The sequence below is a fragment of the Mobula hypostoma genome, chromosome 10 (genome assembly GCF_963921235.1).
Source record: "Mobula hypostoma chromosome 10, sMobHyp1.1, whole genome shotgun sequence".
In the NCBI taxonomy this organism is placed as follows: Eukaryota; Metazoa; Chordata; class Chondrichthyes; order Myliobatiformes; family Myliobatidae; genus Mobula; species Mobula hypostoma.
In genome coordinates this window covers 93812506-93827784 of record NC_086106.1, presented here as the reverse complement: position 1 = coordinate 93827784, position 15279 = coordinate 93812506, and the positions used below count along the sequence as shown (strand labels likewise).

Below are 15279 nucleotides of genomic sequence, written 5' to 3'. Positions count from 1 at the left end.
GTATATTTTAACCAGAAAGGAAACCATTTGCAAAAAGAAAGAAAGAGGCATTCCCGAAGGAAAGTTGAGACCTCCCACACCATTGCCTCTTACCATACCAGTACTTCCCTGCCCAACAACACCAATTGCAAGATCACGCAGCCTAGCTCTCTGTATCTGTTGTGTTTTGTTTGAAATCTTTGGGATAGATTCCAGAGGTCACAATCGTTATCTGGGTCGATGTTCCACAGTGTCTCTGCATCCCAGTTCACTAAGTTACTCATTTTAAGCAAATGGTCCTTGTCTATGAATCTGGCAACAGCTGTATTTGTCTATTATATTAAACTGTATATATTACACTTTTAATTTTGAATGATATTTGAGACACATTGCAAACATCTGTCAGCACTCAGTTTCCACTCCGCTTAACACTGAACGTATTTTACATAGTTTCCTTTGTAGTGAGTTCATTATGTTCTTTCTGTTTAGGCAAGCAGGTCAGGAAAAGCCTTGTTTCCAATAAATGTTAATGTCTGCTCAGTCCCCTTACTCACAATAAATACTGGTAAAATAATTGCTGATTTGTGGCTTTAAGACTGCAGACAATTTTGTAAAGTGTTTTATAGGCCTGCATTAGCAGAACTAAACAAAACCCCTTGTGTGCCCAGACAAACCCTTGCATACCTGTGTCATTAGTTCCTCAGTTCAGATATAGTTTGTTTTATTTTGGCAATGTCTAGAATTTATTTTTAATTCTTCATATCTGAGATTGGGATTGAGATTGTCGTATATTGGATTAGATGCTGCACTGGGATCAGCTGAGCAATGAATGAGTTCCTTCTTCATTTACCTTGGAGAAATTGTCGTGAATTCAGATCTTTCAATTAATGTAGGTCAGTGGTCCCCATCCACCGGGCTGCAAAGCATGCGCTACCAGGCCGCGAGGGAACAATATGATTTTCCGATATGAAATGATATGAGTCAGCTGCACCTCTCCTCATTCCCTGTCACGCACTGTTGAAGTTGAACACCCGCCACCCCCCCCCATTCAGCCGGTCCGCAAGAATATTGTCAATATTAAACCGGTCCGCAGTGCAAAAAAGGTTGGGGACCCCTGATGTAGGAGATTGAGACTTACTGCTAAATCTGGATAGACCCGGAGCCAAGATTTGGCTGTGTTTGGAGTGAAACTAACTGACCTCTGATAGACATAGAGGAAGATGGATTAGTTAGGTTGAAGTCAATTTGAGGAAAACTGTGTTCATAGTGGGCCTACAGAGGCGGATCTGGTTCATGCATGATCTGAAAACAGAGCTTAACCTTCACATCTGAAAACCTGGGGGGAATTGGTTTATGGATCACTTGGGTATCCCAGCCTGCCTGTTGCATCATTAGGAGATTAGATACTGGATTAATAACTTTGTTTTGTGAAGTGTCCATGTAAAGGGTTTTTCCTATTCTGTACCTGCTAAAGATATTGAACAGCTTGTTCTGTGAAGGATAAAAGATTGAAGGATTTGGATGGACAAACACTTAAGGCTTGGTGACGTTTTGTTCTTACACTGATGCTGGCTATGTGATGTGTTTCATTGCTGAGTACAACACTGATTAATGCTACATTTGCAGTTAGGGAGGCAGTCTACATTTAGACCCATTGACAATGAAGAACAATCTGGATAGTATGTGATTTGTAGGGGAGTTTATAAGTGGTGGTTTTTCCACGTTCCTGTCTCTCTTGTTCTTTTGGCAATGAATCAGCCACTGCAAGCACTGTTGGAGTAGTCTAGGTGGTTAACTGCAGTGCATTTTGTAGGTGGTACACACCGAAACCACTGGAGGAGGGAATGAAAATATGATGTTGTTGATCCAGTGCCAGTCAAGTGGTTGCTTTGTCCCACATGGTGTAGAAGCACCCAGCTTCTCACCTACTCTGGTAACCACAGTGACCCAGCTGAGTTTCTAGTTACCTCCAGGATGATGGAGGATTTGACAATGAATGTCAATAAAAGTTGCCGTTGAAGATTAATTTGTTAGGACTCTCACCTGTTGATAGCCGTGGTGTGGTACTTTGGTGGCATAAATGTCACTTGCAGTCTATCAGCTCATTCATCCCTTAATGTTGTCTAGGTATTGCTACAAGCAGACATGGGGCCTTTGATAAATCTCCTGCCTAACAGCACAGCAGAAGCAATTTCAGCAAAAGGACTACAGCGTTTCAAGAAGATGGCTCATCACCACCTTCTTAATGCTAGTTCTGCCAGCAACACTCCTATCCCTAAAAATCAACATAGCTCACCAATATCGTCCATTGTTCTCACATGAAGCCTAACAATTTGAGTAAATTGTAACGGACAACTTTAAAAATGCGTAGAAAAAAATTCAATAATACCAACTTGCTGAATCAATTTTCTGGTATCAGTAGAACACCCTCAATAGACGGCAATTGTAACATTAGATGAACGCAAATGAATGCAATTTTACATTGTGCAATTATCAGCTGACTTCTGCTTCTGAACTTGCACTGGAAGGAGGGTTATTGCTGAGGCAGTTGAGAATGATTGGACTTAGGAAGCTGGACAACTGTCTTGATGTTTTTGATCTGGAATGATTGACTGCTGGGAATTGCAACCATTTTTATTTGACTCCAATTACTGGAGTGTCTTTCCTTTGATGCCATTGATTTTGGTTTATCAGGGTCATTGAAACTAAGCTTACCTTAATATAATGGGCAGTCATTTTCACCTCGCCTCGGTACTCCGTGTGTTGGTTCATGTTTCTATTAAGGCTCTGCTGAGGCCTAGAACTGAGTAAACACTTGAGTGTCAGTGATTTATTGCTGAATAAATGCTTCTTGATAGCTCTCTTGACAACAGTTCCATTAGGTTGCTTATGACAAGAGAGTAGACTGTTTAGGTGGTTATGAGATGGATTGGAGTTGTGCTGCTTTTCTGGATGGAACAAGTCTCCACATTGTTGGGGACATGCCATTGTTGTAGCTGTACTGGAGCAGCTTGGCTAGAGATGAAACTAGTTCGTGCGAACAGATCTTCAGTACTACAGCTGGAATGTTGTTTGGTCCCAGTGCCAGTGCAGTATCCAATCCTGTCAGCCATTCCTTGAATACAGAGGAGGTGACCTGGGTTCAGTTCTTGCCACTGCTTGTAAGGAATTTGTATGTTCTCCCTGTGACTGTGTGCACTTCCTCCCACAGTCCTAAGATGAACCAGTTGGTAGGTTAATTGGTCATTGTAAATTGTCCCATGGTCAGGGGATTGCTGGGCGGTGTGGCTCGAAGGCCAGGAAGGCCTATTCCGTGCTGTATACTAATAAATAAATAAACTGAACTGGCTGACGGCTGGCTTCTGTAAGGGTGGAGATTTAGGAGGAAGACGAGATCTATTTGGCACCGGGATACCTGTGATTTTTAGATTAGTATAGATTGGTTCATTAATGAGGTCAGTTTGTCTCAATGGCATCAATGGAAAGTCCAGCAACACTAATAATAAGCTCATATATTTGACCAGAAGTATGCACTATTTTCATGGTTATGCTTTACTAGAACAGTTCTAGAGAGCTGTCAGTAGTGAACCGTTGCTGACAGCTTGTTGATTAGGGTCATAGAAACTTCAACAACTACAGTGAAGCGACTGGATGTTGGCCCCTTCAATTGGCAAGTGGGTGTGAGTATGTCTGTTTCTGGCTGCAGTATTGGCAGCATCCATAACTTGGCTAGTTCCTTAGTTCCTGTGGACAGAGTAAACTCTAGCCAATGCAAGACCAGATTGTATCAGTGTTCTAAAGACAATGTTGGGCACTGGTTTGTTTGCAGACTTCAGACAGACGTGTGGCCAAGTATTCTGATGTCTGTCTGAAAATCGACACAAGCAGCCCTTGGCATTGAATGATAGAGAGGTTCAGGAAATGTCATCTCTATCGTATCTTTTGTGATGTGTCTGAATGGTAATAGGAAGCTGATAATCATCTCTGATGTTAGTAAAAGATAGGGAGAAAAATTGGGACAAAGATTATACATGCACTTCTTGCTGCATGTTCAAACTAACCCTCAAGGAACCTTGTTTAACACCAGTACCTTAACGTCCTTAATGCTCTGCAGGAGTTCAAAAAATCCTTTGGGCAGAACAGCAAGAGTACTGTCAGATTTTCTTCTTGTCTCTGGCTTATGAGATCAAATAGACTCTTAAAGGGCACGTTGGAAGTCGTGCTGATTTTGTCTGACCTATAAAAAGCCCTGAAGGTTTGAAAAGTCTGTGTGTGTTCTTCTGCAGTAATGAAGGAGAAAGGATATGTTAATTGGTGATTAGTTAATGCCAGGAAGCATTTGTACAGATGCTTTGAATCTGGAAGTGAGTTAATTACCAATTAATATATGTCTTTCCATTGAAAAAGCAGTGATCAGTGATCAGCTTCTATTGTTCAAACAGAAGGAAGTTAAGAATATCACAGGTTTCAACTTCCATCAAAGTTGTATTTATCACAGGACTTATAGTACTGCAATATACAAGTCCACTCCAGCATATGAATGCCCAACTTGCCCAGTGTACAGCTCGTATATAAGAATAAGCATTTGGGAGACCAGCTTTATGGATTTGCTAGCTGCTGCAGGGCTGCAAGCATCTTCTGCCACCTGGGAAATTGGTACACAGCCGCATTTCTGAGTTGTGAACTGTTTGAGTTACACATGGTTCACAGGAACGGAACCCAGCCATAACCTCGGGAGGACCTGGAGTCAGGGCTGATCTTTCTGATATGTTAGCTCATTCCAGCCAATCAGCAAACACTTTAAAAGCAGATGGCTTGTTTTTCAGGGAAATGCAGTGACTGGAAACTTGATGTACCATTGAAGTAAAGGAGCCAAATATATGGAATGTGCTTTTTCCTTCATTTGGAACATTTCAAGAGATATAACAAACACATTATGGCATGATAGTGGCTCCTATCCTTCAATCCCACCCACTGCATTTGTAGTTGAAGGAAAAAATGCAGCTCATTGTGTACAACTGAAACCAGACTGAAAGGCAATGTTTTAGATTTCATCCTCACACCCTACAAACAGGGCAGCTAAAGGAGGTGGTGATAATTATCTTCAGTTGTCTGGTGGAGGGACAGTCGACATGGGAGGTGTGTAGCCTCAGTTGTAGCAAGAACTAGGCCTCAAGCTTCGGGCTTGCCTGCTGCTGCAGATCAAGTGGGAGACGCATAAGCGGGATGGCGTGTTTGAGCTTAGCTGGGGCCAGGCCTCGCTCACCGGTGCTGTCCCCTCGTGTTCAAGTGATGGAATGACATACTAGATTGTGTGCATCTGCACATGGCCAAGAGACCGTATCATCAATTGCTGGACATTGTTGCTCAGGATCTTGGACTATATATGTTTTATTTTTGGTGAATATGCTCCTTTGCTTAATATTTTGAATTATGTTGCTTGCTTTTTTTTGAATGTTTGCTTACTCTTTTGAATGCTTTGCACCTCGGCTCCAGAGGAACATTGTCTCGGTCAGCTGGATCTTTGCAAGGTATGAACGATAATCAAACTTGATTTGATTTGAGAAGAGGTTAGTCATACAGAAATGGGCTACACTAATGCTACGCTGCAATGTTTGCTGGCAAGTGCATGTGTTGTATGAAAAAAAATCAACAAGGAGTTAGTGTAATGCTTTATGGCGCCAGCAAACTGAGTTCAAATTCTGCCACCGATTGTAAGGAATTTGTACATTCTCCCCGTGACCATGTCAGTTTCTTTTAGGTACAGCAGTTTCCTCTCACATTTCAAAGATGGAAAGGTTAGGAGGTTAATTAGTTATATGGGTGTAATTGGGCGGTGCAGGCTTGTTGGGCTAGAAAGGCCTGTTAGCATGCTGTATCTCTAAATAAAAATAAGTTATGACATCCCCAATTACTTATTTGCATTATTTCCTGGCTTCTGTTATCCAACGTGATTAATTCAGTTCTCATTGGTCAGACGACCACAGCAGGTATTTGCCGAATGAATTATCTTTGGTTTCGTTTGTGCATAGGCATCTCCTGTTATTAGATCATTCGTAAGCAGTACCTGTTCTCCAACTTACATTTTATAGGTACGATAGTGTGGTTTTAAATTTCTGAGTTAGAGACCAGGAACCAACATGACAGCTGTGGAATTGAAATTCAAGTCATTCGATAAATCTGGAAGTTTTTAAAAGGTTAATCTTGGTAAAAGTAATTAGAAATTGGTTTTAGAAGTACCCATTTGGTTCACTAATATCCTTCAGAGGAGAAAATCTGAAATCTTTCCCTAGTCTGCCTACACATGACTGCAGACCTGTCAGACTTTCCGATGCCTTCTCAGTTGAAGGAAGAATTGGTCTGGATTTGAATTGAGACTTCACACTTGACACTTAAGAAGTAGCAATTATAAGGAAGTATGAAGGATATTGAGCTTATCCCCATGGTTGTTAAAGGCATGTGGGATTTTGGAGGTTGGTAACAGGAAGAACACTTAAGGATTAGCTAAATGGAAATCTACAAGATTCTGAAATGAATTGATAAGACCAATATCAATGGCTATTGCTGGTGATTCCAATTGGATACCAGTATTTTTCCTTGGTCTTGGGCAAGTACAGAGACCATGTGATTTTCACACAGAGCTCTGCATGGTTTCATGTAATATTGAGTATAATCTAGCATAGAGAAATAATTTCAGATGTTTCATGCTTGTTTGTTCCTGGGATCAAGCCTGGAATGTAAATGAGGATACTCTAAGCTCTAAAATTGTTGATGCTTTGGAATCTCTGATGGCATGAGCTGAGCTTTGATCTGTCTCCTCACAACAAATCATGATTTGTGTGCTGAAAGAAAGCCTGGCTCCTTTTGCCCTCTCCTCTGCTTCACTGGTGCAAAGGCAAAGTAAGAAGTGTGCACTAAGGTTGGACTTCGCCTGCATTCAAGGGGGATGTTGAGAAATCTTGCTCTTTAGCAGGAAAACCCATGAGGAAACATGCAGCAGCTTGAATGAGGGAGAGAAAGTAAAATATAGAATCATAACAGAAAGAAACAAGGAAATGCCACTGGCAATCCCCTGTGGCTAATGTGACAGAGCTTGCAGCTTTTCTCCCTTGTAACGACTCTGGTGTGAGTTGACACCTTAGAAAATGGCTCAGTGCTGAGCACCTTGCACTGAGAATTTGCTTCTAGTTCTGAATCTGAATGCAGCATGAGAGCCTTTTGCTACCTGTACTGAACAGCTTACTCATTTGGTTAGGGTATGTGATGGCTGAGTTGAGTATTTTTACCCCTATGTGTTTAACCCCTTTCAGTCAATAACTTGCACTAAATATTATTTGGCACATGCTCAGGAAGCACTCCAGAGGCAGCTGAGGCAGCTCTATCAACTGCTGAAAGAGAGGGGAAAAGAAAGAAACACAGAGGAGCCCTTATAGCACAACTATCAACAGGCTTACAGCTGATAAATTAGGCACACTGCTGTCTACACTCCGTGAGCTGGAATGTTAAACTAATTTGTTAAGTAGTTTGACAATGCTGAGTGCAATCCGCTGCAATGAAATGCCAGCAAGGCATTAAACATCTGAAATCATTCTGTTTGAACAGAATTTGTTGCAGCTACCCATCAGGTGGTTTGGGTCTTCTTGTTCACATTAACTAAATAAAACTGAGATTGCATCGGGTTCTGAGATGTTTGCCAACACACAGGGATGCTATTCTTTATGTGTTCATTTATATTAAAAACAGGTTACCTTGTTTGAAATGTAAGGGCTCCTACTTACCAATAGTCTCAATAATAATTTCTGGTAATTTAATAATTCTGTTTTGCTAGCGTGAAATTCTAGATTTTTGCTGCCTGGAACTGGGAGTCACAGTCTCAAAACAGAAGGTTGGCCAGTCAGGATGGAGAGGAGAATATATCTCTTCACCCAGAGCGTAGTGATTCTTTGGGAGTTTTCTAACCAATGGGGCTGTGAAGGTTCAGGCACTCAAGCTGATGGCTTTGGATAAATATATATTTGAAATCAGCATTTAAAGGTATTTGCATGGGTACCTAGATAGGAAAGCTTTCAAGGGATATTGGTTGAATGCAGGCAAGTGGGACTGGCTCAGATAGACATCCTGGTTGGCATGGATGAGTTGGGCCGAAAGGCCTGTTTCTGTGCTATAATTCAATGACTCCAGGAATTCACCATTTAATCTTAACAAGCATTTTCCCTACTGACCAGACACTTCTCACTGACTGTACACCCAGAAGAGGCAAGTAAATACAAAAAAAAAGTGTGAAGACTATGAAGGGTAAAGGAAAATTCTCCTTAAACCAAGAATTACTAGGAAAAGTATTTAGTCTGTTCAAGCAGTATATCAAATAGGACAATAGTGACATGGTTTGTAGTGCTACCGTTTTATCATCCTCTACATTTCATTCCACCTGAGAAGCTTATAGTTCGTAGTGATTCTTGTCATGGTGATTAATGATCCTGTAAGGAGGCAGAGAAGAAAGCTCAATGAGTGATGTCGCTTCAGGTCATTATGAACGACCTGATGAGTGGCGACATCTTATATGATGCTGCCACAAATCGTTCTATTCATAATATGTAGCATGAATGACATGAATAATTCAGTATGTGGAGCGGATTGGAGTTAGCTCAAGAATAAATGCAGAAGGAACTGCCGAGACGGGTATTACTTTTGTTTTGTGATGTCAAGCCAATGTACATTTACCCTAAGCCGTCAACCAATTATTTTGATTAAAGAATGGATAAGATGGAGATGTGTTGCTTCTCTTTAGGTAGTTTATACCACAGAAATTTCCCTTTTGTTCAGGCATTATAGCTACTACTAAACCTGGTTTCTCTAGCAATAATCAGTATTTTGCATCGAAGCTTTCTTAAAAGTTTGTTTTAAAATTTACAAATTCACTTATGGCAGGGTAGGCATGTTGCACCAGAATAACAATGCATTTCTTCCAGCAAATTCTCCTTTCACAAGTAGTTGCAAATCCCACAGTCCTGTGCAGCCTGTACTCCAAATCCTGACACCCCTCTGAGTAATGTCTTTAGAGCCATGAAATCAAGCCCATAAAAGGAACTTTCTGTTCCTCTGCATCCATTCACAGATTTGAAGGCTATTACAGAGCCATCAAGCAGAGTAAAACATTTTTTGCTGCCCAAATGATAGCAATTTAGGTATCATTTTTTCTCCATTTCAAACAAAAATATTGATGCCCATTTATCCTGTTTTCTGCCTACCCAGTAATAGCTAAACTGACATGATATAGCTCGGTACTGCCTGACCTGTTAATCATTGATACATGAGGTTGATTGCATTTCTTTGTACCTTTATTCAGCCAGGCCTCCATTTATTGTCCATCCATAACTGCACTTCAGCTGCGGACAGGAAACTGGCTTCCTGAACCCCTGCAATCTGCCTAGTGAAAAGCTGGCATGATGGGGAAGGAGTTTCAGAATTTTGACCCCAACAGCAATGAAGGAAAGGCACCTGTCACCCGTTGGAATCAGGTTTATTATCACTGGCATGTTCTGTGATTTGCTGGTTCGCAGCAGCGGTACAGTGCAATACTTTTAAAAAGTAGTATAAGTTGCTAGAATAATATATAAAAACATAAATACATAGTGCAATAAAAGAGCAAAATAGAAAGGTAGTGTTATTGGACCATTCAATAATTAAAAAGCAATAGATCGTTCTTGAATATACTGAGTGCCTAAACCTTCTTAGCCCCATTGGGTAGAGATTTCCAAAGAGTCACTATGCTCTGGGTGAAAAGGTATATTTTTCTCTCAGTCTTATAGACAATGGACAATAGGTGCAGGAGTAGGCCATTCGGCCCTCTGAGCCAGCACTGCCATTCACTGTGATCATGGCTGATCATCCACAATCTGTATCCAGTTCCTGCCTTATCCCCATAACCTTTGATCCCGCTATCTTTAAGAGCTCTATCCATCTGTTTCTTGAAAGCATCCAGAGACTTGGCCTCCACAGCCTTCTGGGGCAGAGCATTCCATACATCCACCACTCTCTGGGTGAAAAAGTTTTTCCTCAACTCCGTTCTAAATGGCCTATCCCGTATTCTTAAACTGTGGCTTCTGTCTCTGGACTCACCCATCAGCGGGAACATGCTTCCTGCCTCCAGCATGTCCAATCCTTTAATAATATATGTTTCAATAAGATCCCCTCTCAGCCTTCTAAATTCCAGAGTATACAAGCCCAGTTGCTCCAATCTTTCAACATATGACAGTCCCGCCATCCCGGGAATTAACCTTGTGAACCTAACGCTGCACTCCCTCCATAGCAAGAATGTCCTTCCTCAAATTTGGAGACCAAAACTGCACACAGTATTCCTCAAATTTGGAGACCAAAACTCCAGGTGTTGTCTTACCAGGGCCCTGTACAGCTGCAGAAGGACCTCTTTGCTCTTGTACTCAATTCCCCTTGTTATCAAGGCCAGCATGCCATTAGCTTTCTTCATAGCCTGCTGTACTTGCATGCTTGCTTTCAGTGACTGATGCTTGGCTAGTCTTGGTTAGTTGATCCTTTATTTGGAGACTGGAACTCGCAGTTCTAGGCAGTACAAATCTACAAATGTTTGTAGAATTTCATGCCAGAAATAGCATTTTTTTGTCTTTCTTGGAGCAAGAAACTCACCGCAAAATATTTTGCTGCAAGTACTCTTGCAAGGCGCTTTGATCTATGGCTCAAACAGTTTCTATAAATGACTATATTTCAACTAATTGATTTGTTGAATTATTGTTAAATTCTTGGCTAAATTGAAGCATGATGTACTGTAATTTTTAATCATCAGTTAACTTTCATTTTCCTCAGAATCTGATTTTTAGCCTGTCACCATTAATCAACTAATAAACTGAAGATGAGAGTCATTCAGCAGTGATTTGTTTCTGCTGGTTTTCAGCTGCAAAGAAACCTTGACTACTGTTCACATGTGTTTGGAGTAAAATGTCACCATACCTTACTGAGTTTGTACGCTGCATACAATGTTTGTATGTTGTCAGACTCCATTACTGACCATGGACTGCTAACTTGAGTATAGGGTGGTGATTAATTCTGGCCCCTATGTAGTCAGTGCAGTTCACTTTACAAATTTTCATAGCTATAGAATGAGCATACATTTGGATTTTCATATTCTAACCAGAATGAGGAAAGAGAATTATCAAGAAATATTAATTGAGGATTTAATTGGAGTTTATGAATTTGATCTATATAAAAACATTTGAACAGGGGCTTGGTGAGACTTCATAGTTGTTTGGTGGTGTTTGATAGTTAAGATGACAGATACATACATTTCAAACTCAGTTGTCTTTGTTTTAATGGGAAAACTCCAAAACTCCAAAATTATCTTTTGCCAGCTTGATTGTTACTGTGGAAACAGTGTTGGAAGAGTGTATATAAATAATCAAATGTAATCTTCATCAGGCCTAGGCACATCAGAGTGATCCATAATTCAAACCAGCATTAAATTTGAATCCAGTCCAGAAAGCAAAGGAGCAAATAGATAATCTTGGTCAGCTTGGAATCCTTCCAGAAAGGATATTAATGAATGTTAAATGCATAACCAGTCCAAGAAAGACAGCCAGCAAACATTGTTCCTGTTAGCAGAAAAATGTAAACAGATTTTGCTTTGGTAGTCAGTGAACATTCAGCTTTTATTTCATCATCATTTCAATTTCTTCAGGTTTGTATCTTTATTCAATATAGATTTTTTATTTTTCCTGAAACACTCTGAAAGATGTGTTGTGCTCTTTTTGCTAAGTGGGAGCTTCAGGTTTGAGTGCTGTATAGTCTCATCATTTGATTATGTTTCAGCCAAGTAGGTGCTTCAGAGATTAAGCTAATGGTTTGGGGTGCAGATGATATATAAAAGATTCTTTCAATTAGGGACACAAGGCATGAAAGAACTATTCAACATGCTTAAATTCACTCTTCTTCTGAGAATCAAACCCTACAATGGAAGATCTGCCGCTGGTAGTTTGCATAGAAGTTATGAAGGTGCATGTTAGCAGAGGATAAAAGAGTTCAACTTCAAACAAGCTCATTTTTGTTTTGTATACTAATTTCTTCCTGACTTGAAGAGCTACAAATCCATCTTCCCACAGTCAGGCTCCTCCAGATTGCATTCACCTCTGCCTGAATATATGATGTCACAGTCTAAATGAATCTGCCAAACCATCGAATCAATTTAAGAGCAAAAACTTAAACTGGGAGCCAGCTGGAAATTCACTCAAATTCTTAACAGGCATTACTTTTCTCACTGATATTCAAATTTTACAATAACAATTGATCTACATTCCTTGCAGAATGTGTTTGTTTTAAGGGCTAAACTTTGAATATAATTCACAAACTCTGTTTTAATCATAGAGAATGCAGAATATTTTTCCTGTGGAGCTGTGAAATGTTTATTTTAACATTGGTATTCAAGGACCCCTGTCTGAAAAGGTTCATTGAATGTAGCAAATGAATTTGATATATTTTTCTCTCTCCCATTCTGGTGGGTAATCATCCTTTCACTGTGGGGAATTTACTGAGGTTATCCACAAAGCTTTTCAAGCTGGGCTGTCCCGAGCTATTGTTCACTTTTTAGAAGAATGGCATTGCGGGAATGGATTGCACATTGTGTACATTGCAGCTTCCCTACCTTTGGTGGAGATGGTGGCATTTCTCAGAACGATTCCATGTCAGGTATCCCAAATCTGCAACACACTCTGTGGGTTTATAATACTAACTCTGGCCCGCTTGTCAGAACCACGGGTCCCTGTGCAGTTCAGTAATTCATAGTAAACTTTTCCTGAATTACTAAGATTTGATATGTCAGCAGGGGTTGATATCTAGCTTTTGAACTGTGCTAATATAAAGCACACAAATGTAGGTAATAAGTCCTCGGGCGGTTGATTTCTAGCTAGGATTTCCTGCAGAAGACCGTTATCCGTGCTAGTGCATAAGAATGTTTGTCTTAATAATTTGGAGAATTTCTCCCAAGGCCTAATTCACCCTTGGCAGTCTGTGAACGACTAACAGGTTTCCCTTTCTAGATAATAAGGTTATTTGAGAAATTATCCAGATGCCACTCTTTCCCACCTTTTCCATATATGGTGATACCTTGGTTCACTGGGAGGCTTGTTAACATTACTATTCACTGAATCAGAGAATCATTGCAGCACAGAAGGAGAGCATTCATCCCATCAAATTCATGTCAGCTCCCTTTGGAAAAAATCTATTCAGTTCCATGCCCCCACACCATCCCTCTAGCCCTGTAAATTATTTATGCCTCACGCCTTTCCACTTCCCTTGAGGAAGTCCTGATGAGTTCTTCCACCATTCTTACAATTTCCAGATTGTTCCCACTCTCTGTGTAAAATTGTCCTGCATCTTTTGCCCTTCAGTTTAAATCTGACTCCGTGGTTGCTTGAACTACCTGCAAATGGGAGCAGCTGCTCTCCATATACTCCATTTAAGATTCGTCATAATCTTAAAAACGTTTGAAAAATCTCCTCTGTACCTTTGTTTCTCCAAAGGGAACAGCTCCATCAATCGAATCCTTTAGCTGCAATCCCTCATCCCTTAAACAACTCTAGTAACATTTCTTCTGCACACTTTCATAGACCATGTTGCTTATTCTTTACGATATGGACCAATATCCACAAGTCACTATGCTGTGCCTTTTCCTCTATATCAATTTGTGTACCATGACTTCATCCTCTGATTTAATTTTTGAGCCTGATGCTGTAGGTTCATATTTTGGATAGTGGTACAATGTTTTCCTTGCCATTTCCAGCTCATTGTCCTGCTGGAATACATCCAATATAAACAATAACTTTTAACTATTCTTGCACAGATATAGAAGTTATAGGCCATTTGCATGAAGTGGCACTGAAAGCAACAATTAAAATAAAGGCATAAACTGGAGAAAACAATTCAAAGGTTTAGGTTGCATCTTGTTGTAAGAGTGAAGATAACAGAATGAGTATTTCAGATCAATGACTAGTTCAGGTTCGGATAAAGACAATCAATCCAGTCCTGATGAAGGGTCTTAGCCTGAAACATCACCTGTTTATTCATTTGCATAGATGCTGCCTGAGCTGCTGAGTTCCTCCATCATTTTGTGTTTCCTGCACCTACAAAATTTCTTGTTTATAATCTACAATATTAACTGTTTCTCTACATTGATATTACCTCTCTGAGTAGTTTCATATTTCTATCACCTGCAGTTAAACCCAAACAATTAGTTCAGACTAACCTGTCAACAGGGTATATTTTGTTCAGAACCTTTTAAACACCCTTAATTTGACATATATATGTGATTAATTGAATTACAATTATATGCAAGCTCTGAGTGATCATTATGTGCTACTTAGTCTGCAGTGGTTTAGGAATTTCAATAGATGTTAATCTTGTTTAACAAGTTAAGGTATGAGAATTTTTATAATGCGATTTTAAGCGTTGGAATGGGATCTTGAATTTCATGTAATATTTGCAAAATATCAATCTAAACAGATTTAATAATGGAAACAAAGATTTTAAAAGGCACTTTGCCTGGCAATATTCTTTATTTGACCCCTTGATCTAAAGGGAAGACTGTTTCCCACTCGTTGCTTCTAAAGTTAGAAATGACACTTGGCCAGAAAGATGATCCCAATATTTTAAAGTAAAAACAGCCAGTCTTTTCAGTCCTGAAATGCAGAGACCTTCACCTTCCATTTCTGTGCGTGGCCAACCATCTACCTACATTAGAAACTATTTACAGTAGCCAACTGACATAACAAACAGCACACCTTTGGCATAAGAGTGAAAACGGTATCTAGGGAGAAAACATAGATTCCACTTGGGTAAGTGTTGACCTCGGGTCTCTGGAACTGTGAGGTACCGCTGGAACAGAAGAGTTAACAATTGACTCAGCTCGAAATGTGCCTGAGCTAGCCATCAGTATTTTCTCAACTGGCTCATAGCAGGTGGGTGTGCTTAGTTGGCAAGATATCTAATAGTTAGCACGATACTTGACAGTTTCAGCTGTAAGAACAGCGTTCAGTTCCTGTCTCTGTCTCTGGCTGTAAGGGGTTTGTACATTCTCCCTGTGACCATGTGGGTTTCCTCCGGGTGCTCCAGTTTCCTCCCACAGTCCAAAGATGTACGGTTAGACTTAGTGAGTAGTGGATATGCTATGTTGGGGCCAGAAGCTTGATGACACTTGTGGGACGCACAGCACAATCTTGCTGTTTTGTTTCACTGTGCGTTTTATATACTGTGACAAGTAAAACTCACATTTATGTTGTC

At 40.2% G+C, this 15279-nt stretch overlaps 1 protein-coding gene across 2 annotated transcripts in view; it reads left to right on the top strand.

Moving 5' to 3' along the window:
* Window positions 1–15279, top strand: part of efnb1 (ephrin-B1) — a 185625-nt gene that overhangs the window by 153338 nt on the left and 17008 nt on the right. The gene's annotated exons all lie outside the window — the stretch shown is intronic.